At 40.1% G+C, this 7,971-nt stretch overlaps 1 pseudogene across 1 annotated transcript; it reads right to left on the bottom strand.

Annotated features, from left to right (window-relative positions):
* Window positions 1–222: 222 nt before the first annotated feature.
* On the bottom strand, window positions 223–2,137 carry LOC104449610 (annotated as a pseudogene). The gene is made up of 2 exons (XR_726591.3): window positions 748–2,137; window positions 223–510 (listed from the first exon to the last, which is right to left on the bottom strand). The product of XR_726591.3 is annotated as an extensin-like (transcript).
* Between the last annotated feature and the right edge of the window lie 5,834 nt (window positions 2,138–7,971).

Genomic DNA, 7,971 nt, shown 5'->3' on the forward strand with positions numbered 1-7,971 from the left:
TGTGTTTGGATTTCCACTTATAATTTATCACATAGTTTTATAAAATTAACTTTGTAAACGGGTGTTTATTTGTTTCTAAAATTACGGGTCGGTCCTGATTTCATCAGATCCATCGAAAGGTGCATGCTAGCGTCCACATAAACACACGTGCGCACGAGCATCCATGTGGTTCGGGCTTTTGCCAGATGGTAAGAAAAACTGAATGAAAAGAGTCAAAGGAGGTGATTAAGGGAAAACACAACATTCATTTTATTATATGATCGGATCAGCCTCGGCATTTTCAGAGGCTGAAAGCTCAAATTCGTCCATACAACAAACACTCTAGGAAGCAGCCAAAGTACACGAAAACGATATAAAAAAAAAAAAAAAAAACCCATCTAGATGTCTATTTATTCTTTCTCCAGCTCAGTTGGCCAAAGCTAAAGCGGAAGCTCTCTCGCTTTTTCCTTCTCTGTATGAGATTCTCCGGCATATATTTTCTTTATTTCTTCAATAAGGACTCATCTGGCCCTGCAAAACAAAAAGTTCACAACTTAAATCAACTTTCTCTCTTCCCCAAAATAACACCGGACATGATAGGATGGTAAAAACAGGCAGATAGACTCGAAAGCATGCATGAATAAGAAAAAGTAACAGAGAAGCACTAGGAATGAGTCAGCTCAAATTTGTTGTATGCCATTGCAAAAAGGAGCATCGACTTTAAGTGTGAATTGCAATCGACTGCGCAAGCTCTTTAAGCAGACCTACCTTTTAGAGAGTATCTCGACAGTCAACCTCTAGTAGTGGTGAGGAGGAGGAGGTGATGCATAAGTGTAAGGGTGGGGTGGTGGCTTGTGGACGGGCGGTGAAAGTGGTGGAGACTTGTGAACTGGTGTAGGTGGCGGTGGAGACTTGTACTTGTATGGCTTCTTGGGAGAAGGCGGTGGCGGAGACTTGTGGACCGGTGGCGGAGGAGGAGGAGATTTGTATTTGTAGGGGTGCTCCTTAGGAGGAGGTGGGGAGATTTCTGAGGCTTGGGGGTTTCACGTGAGGAGGGGGTGGAGGGGGATTTGTACTTGTAGACTGGGGAGGCGGGGAGTGCACCGGAGGGGGTGGCGACTTGTACTTGTAGACAGGTGGAGGGGAGTGCACCGGAGGAGGCGGTGACTTGTACTATAGAGACGAGGCGGGGAGGCACCGGAGGAGGGGGTGCACCGGAGGAGGGGGACTTGTACTTGTAGACCGGCCGAGGCGGGGGCACCGGAGGAGGGGGACTTGTGCACCGGAGGAGGGGGACTTGTACTTATAGACCGGCCGAGGCGGGGAGTGCTTGTAGACCGGAGGAGGCGGTGACTTGTACTTATAGACCGGCGGAGGCGGGGAGTGCACCGGAGGAGGGGGGGACTTGTACTTGTAGACCGGCCGAGGCGGGGAGTGCACTGGAGGAGGCGGCGACTTGTACTTATAGACTGGCGGAGGCGGGGAGTGCACCGGAGGAGGGGGGGACTTGTACTTGTAGACCGGCCGAGGCGGGGAGTGCACCGGAGGAGGCGGCGACTTGTACTTATAGACTGGCGGAGGGGGGGAGTGCACCGGAGGAGGGGGGGACTTGTACTTGTAGACTGGCCGAGGCGGGGAGTGCACTGGAGGAGGCGGCGACTTGTACTTATAGACTGGCGGAGGCGGCGACTGGCGGGGAGGCGAGGAGGGGGGAGTGCACCGGAGGAGGCGGGGGACTTGCACCGGAGGAGGGGGACTTGTACTTGTAGACCGGCCGAGGCGGGGAGTGCACCGGAGGAGGCGGCGACTTGTACTTATAGACTGGCGGAGGGGGAGTGCACCGGAGGAGGGGGACTTGTACTTGTAGACTGGCCGAGGCGGGGAGTGCACCGGAGGAGGGGGACTTGTACTTGTAGACCGGTGGAGGCGGGGAGTGCACCGGAGGAGGGGGACTTGTAGTGATAGGGATGAGTCGGAGGCGGTGGGGACGGCGGGGAGGAGATTTCTTGGGAGGCGGAGGAGAATAGTACCCGTAGTTTGCCGAGGATTCCAGGGGCAAGCTAAGAGACACTAGCACCACAAGGAGAGTGGAAAGGAGAGGGGCCATCTTAGCCATTTTGGCTTAGAGAAAGGGTTTTTGTGGTGCTATGGACTGGTGCCACCTCCCCCCTTATATAGCTTTTGCGTTTAACCTATTAACACTGGGAAATGGGGTAAAAAGAAAATAGTTGCATTAGAAAAATAATGTTTCAGATTAAATTAATATGAAATGCGGATGATGAGGTCTGAATGGGTTGTCATCAATATGTTGGAACAAATTTGACTTTGGTGGGCATTGTTTAGTCTTTGCATGGATCTTGATCTCCTGTTGTTAGAGGCTGAAAGCTAAAGCGGAGGGAGGAAAGAGAGTAGCGACAGTCAAAAGACTATGCCCCATTAATTTACTCATTTTTGCTCTTACATGTACAGGAAATGAGGAATAGTTCAAACACGAAATCCTCTCTCTCCCGAACATGTTTCCACCTTGAGATCTTAGAAAAGACACGTGTTTTGCCTAACTTTTTTTATGATTTTTATCGCATCCGGTACCAGGCGCTCTCTCTCTCTCTCTCTTGCTCTCTCTCACAATGAGACAATGAGGACACATCTTCCCCACACATTAACGAAACCATCTTGGCATTGACGTGACCGATAATTAGCTAATGGCTAGGATGGGGCTTATTATTAATCAGGCAATTAAGCCCGGCATCCCTTTAGCCACCGAACTCTAAGCATTGGTATCCAACATGCTGGGGACCTCTTCTCGATCGACCATAGACAAGTCAAGTTACGACCAGGGTTTGGTAACTACAGTCAAGGATGGTGTTCTTATCATCCATCAATGCAACCACCTTGATGGAGAATTGATTTAAAGTTTCATTATTGTTTTGGTGACTTGTTGCATGTTCATCGTACTATTTAATGGAACCTCGCGTTGAATACTAATTACCATTCATCTCGCAAGTGAAGGATTAAAAAATTGAGTTCACGGCTGATCAGAATTAGGCAAGGAGAGAGAATCGTCTGGAGACTTTAACCTCCCTCTAGAAGGACAACGGGATGGATGGATGGATGAAATTGAATGAACGAGTCTCCATTCGTTGCATATACGAGATTTCGTGCAGAATACTAGTAATCAAATTTGCCCTTTTTTCAAATGGAAAGAGTTTTTCTTCACCTACTTTTCCGTAGTACGCCAGACAACAACTTAATCCAGTTAACTAATTTTTTTTTTAAATCATAAACTTTATCTTGAGGTGGGAAAAAGGGGGTCAAATTATTAGGGTTTCGTTCGATTTTTCTTTTTCTTCATCAAGGTTTCTTATTTTAATAAGTGGCTATCATTTGCCAATATTGTTTAGGTGGTACTTGAGGGAAGACCGCCCTTGTCGTCCCAGCGAGGCAAGCGACATGAAGTATCTTAGGACGTAAAAAGGTTGACAAATGATGATGAGCTGTGTACATTTTGATTTACTCCTTCCTTACGTATTATATTAGGTTTTTTTTTTGGTAAAAATGTATTATATTAGGTTGATACCATGAAAAATCTTAAATTGATATATTTATGTTAAATTCTTTCTAAAGTAATTTTTTATTCATTAAAAACCCCAACTAGTATACTTATAATAAATTTACAATAAATTAATTTTTGGATTACTAAAACCATAAAATGGTACACATGTGACACGTTTACTCTCCCGAAAGAAATGAGTCATCTTCCAGCTCTATCAATGAATTTCGTTAGAAGACAATCAAGGTTTTTTGTGTTTTGAAGGAGACGGAGAATGAGACCTATTTGTTTTCAAATTAGGGCTAATTGAAGAAATAGAGAGAGAGAGAGAGTTATAGATTTACACATGGACTATCCTCATCAATTGAATTATTGTCATGCACTCAGCAATTTTTGGGTAAAATTTGACGAGGGTAAATATGCTACACCTATATTTGTTTGGAATTTTTGACGACTCAAAAATTAATTTGGGGTAAATATGGGGTAAATATGTCACATATATATTAATTTTTTTATTCAATCAATTTCTTTTTTTCCCTTTTATTTTATGTTATCAACTAGAACTCAAAATCTAGATGTGTTCCACTAAAATTAAATGTAATTTGGATTCATATGCATGGCGGTCCCTCTCTTTCCATCGAAAGTCCGTAATTCCGGGCCGATCGGCCATGTTTTCTTCTGATCGGCATCGAAGTCAGGACCGCAAGTCATCGGATGCTTCCAACAACCACTTGGAGTCTAGAAACGACAAATTAGTCCGGTCAAATGTGACTACTGCTTACCTTTTGTCACCGACGAATTAAACAATGGAGACTCGAATCGGATTGATAGGGTGGCGGTGGGAGAGATGGGAGGCGGATGCTCGTGGATCAGATCTAGCGATCGAGTGCATTTGATCAATTGATCGATCAATCGATCTATTCTTGTTCTATCACATTTGATTCAAAGCGGTCGATTCATTTATCAACTTTTTAATTTGGTTAATTTAGTCCAAAATATTTTAATGATTTTTCAATATAGTTATTTCAATTAATGTCGATTGAAAATCACTTTCATAGCTATTTAACCATTGTGAGCCAAATGGTGGGAATTGAATAAACAATGTTTCATTTGTTGCACGCAAGAGATTTCACGCATGGTAATAGTCAACTTGCCCTAATCATATGTAAAGAGTTTTTCTTCACCTACTCTTCCGTAATACGCCAGACAACAACTCTATTTGGCTAACTATTTTTTTAATCATAAACTTCATATTAAGGCAGTGAAAAGGGGTCAAATCATTAGGGTTTCATCCGAATTTTCTTTTATATAGTGTTCTCACTTATCAAGACGCGGTAAAAAGAGATCTAATAAGAAATATGTTGTTCTTGTAAGGGTGTCGATGAAAATATAGATTTTGATAATAAATTTTTAAATAATCCTAGTGTTGATAATTTAAAAAAAAAAAAAATTGGTGACAATTTTTGAACACGGTGAGGATTTTTTTAACAAAATTTGGAAAGAAATTGGAATTAGACTTGAAGTTAGGATTTTTTTAGGATATTAGACTATTATAATCATGGGTATCATTAGACTTATTTGATTAATGTGAAATCAATTTCGGCTAAAAAAACGACGTCTTAACTAAAATTGAATTTCAATTGATTTTCTTTTGCCATGTTTATTTTTCTAAAGAAATATTACGTAATAGGAAACGTAAGCACATGTAATTGGAACTGCTAAGAACTTGGACATGATCATGGGCAATGTTCTACTAGAGAGTCTGAACATTTGCCACGGAAATATGTGTGGTGATTGAATCTAGACAAGTTCTGTCCCAAGAGTTGCCATCCAATTCAAAATAGTTGGGGATTGCTTTAATAGCCATCCTTTTCATATGAGAAATGAGAGATGAAGAGTTCGATTCCCCACACTTTTAGGAGGGTTAGAGGTTAGGACGTTTATACGAGGCTTGACTCTCACACTCTACAAAGAGATGGGACGAAATCTGTGAGTAAGTTTATGGTTATAATAGGACATACCAACAAAAAAATCAACTCAATTAATAATCCAATGATAAACAACCCCAATCGATGAGTACATAATTAGGCTCCATTCATTTCAAGTAAATGCATGATTTGAAAAATATTTTTCTCAAAATAACTATTTATATCGCTCAAAATAGTTAGTCAATGAAAAATATTTACATCAATGTTTAAGCATTTTCGTGGACGATGAAATTATTTTTTGTTTGTTCATTTTTGAAAGCGATGGTTCCAAAATGAAAATTCAAAAATCATGCATTTTTGACTAAGCAAACGCACTCCTTAGAAGACAGCTAAACTTCTTAATTAGATTCGGCCTTGACAGACGATTAGATCGTCGATATCGCTGTTTTCCTTAACGCAGCCCGGACAGGCTACCTAGCTCTCTCATGAAAGCAAATAATAGCTAAATAATGATGAGCCTTATCCTAGCTTAGCTCCATCTATTATTGCTCAAAGGTCAATGTCAAGATGGATTTCGGAATTACTTGGAGGGAAGAGACCTGTCTCCTCGAGGCAAAAGGCGTACGAATATCTTAACGACGTAATGGTCGACGAAATGACGACACGATGAGATGGCATATCGCGTTTTACTCATTCACAAGCTTGCATGCATTAAAAAAAAAATTGATTGTAATTTGGATTCGTATGGACGACGGTCCATCTCTCTCCATTGAAATGTATGCCGATATCTTAACTTTTTCTTCTGGTTGGCACCGAAGTCTCCACTGCAATCGATCGGATGCTTCTACGTTCACTCGAGTCTAGAAACGCTTAATTTAATACGGTCATCAAAATATCGACTAATGCTTAGTTTTTATCACCGACACATTAAACAATAGAGGCTGTTATCAGAACAATACGGTGTGCGAGATGTGGATGCTCATGGCTCAGATCCAGTGGGCGAGCACGATCCATCTGTTCATATTCTATCCACTTCAATTCAAAGAAGGGAGAAAGCCACCTAATCTTTTTCCAAGTTGTTCCCACCTAGCCTGAATTTTTTTTTTTTATAATATCAAAAACCCCAAATTATGGCACCTGACACATTTACCCTAAAAAAAATTGTGATATAAAAAGCCCAAAATTTGTATTTATATGACATATTTATCATCTATCGAGATTCTATCATATGATTTTTCAGTCAAAATAATGTTATTTTTGTTTCACTTAAGTCATGTGAGAGACTTGTCAAAACTATTTGCTTTTCAGCATCCACCAAACATTGACCAGGGATGATTGGATGCTTTTCAGCATCCACCTGTACAAGTTGGAGATTTTTAATGTTATTAAAAAAAAGTTTAGAATAAATATATCACAGTGGACATATTTTATAGCTTCTGGTCACTTTTTTCCTTCAAATACAAACTTCAAATTTTGCTTCTAATTAGTAAAATAACAAAAAAAGAAGAAGAATAAATCATAATCTTTTGTATGGATCTCAATTCAATGCTAAATTTTTTAATTTTGTCAATTCAGTTCTAAAACTATTGACAAATCATCAAAATGTCTAGTACTAAATTGGTTAAATTGAAAAGTTTAAGGTTGAATTGGTATTTGCACAATAAATTTAGGATTTTTTGGGTAATTATTCCCTTTTAAGTAAAATTATGTTCTTTGCAATCTCATGAGATGATCCTTTGTGATAACATTATTGGTTCGTTTACTTTAAAAATGTGACACATTGTGTTGGCGACATTACATGTGCGTTTAATGGATGTCCAATCATTCGGGCAAATGATATAATGCATCTCTTTCTTATAATGGTATATGCTTTGGGAGCAAGTTAGATGCCCCAAATTATTGAGAGATTGACTAGAGTATGGGCCCAGAAATCTAGACAAAATAATCATTGAGAACTATATAATTTCTCAAGATATGTGGAACCATATTTTGATTTCACGATCAAATTGAACGTGAAAGATCAAGTGAAGTCAATGGGACTGTGCATGTGTTCGTTAGGAGGAGCTGATCTGTGCAGTAGTACCTTCTGTCTCTTCACTCCCTCGTGGAGACAAAATGGAGACAGCTTTTATAAAAAGAAAAGGCACCTTCCTAATCTTTATTGTTTTATTCATTTATTTATTTTGAAAATGAAGTTTGAATGATTGAGACATGGTAGGAATGTAAGATCGACAAATACTAGTAACTTGCCCCTTTAGTACATGCCACAACCAGTAGCATCACGAGCAATATTAGCATGCCTCTTGTTTCGAACGTGAAAGCTATTCGTTTTCTAATAAAAGCGATTATGGTTGGAGGAGAGAAACCGATTTTATGTTTGAGCTTGGAAATTGAATTGAATGTTGACAATCATTATATTTCTAATTGGCCCAATTTTAGCATTAAATTGAATGTGAGGAATTGAATCTACTTCGGTACCCTTGGTGTTGTCTTTGATTGCCCCACCACAACCCA

The sequence above is a fragment of the Eucalyptus grandis genome, chromosome 6 (genome assembly GCF_016545825.1).
Source record: "Eucalyptus grandis isolate ANBG69807.140 chromosome 6, ASM1654582v1, whole genome shotgun sequence".
Classification (NCBI taxonomy): Eukaryota; Viridiplantae; Streptophyta; class Magnoliopsida; order Myrtales; family Myrtaceae; genus Eucalyptus; species Eucalyptus grandis.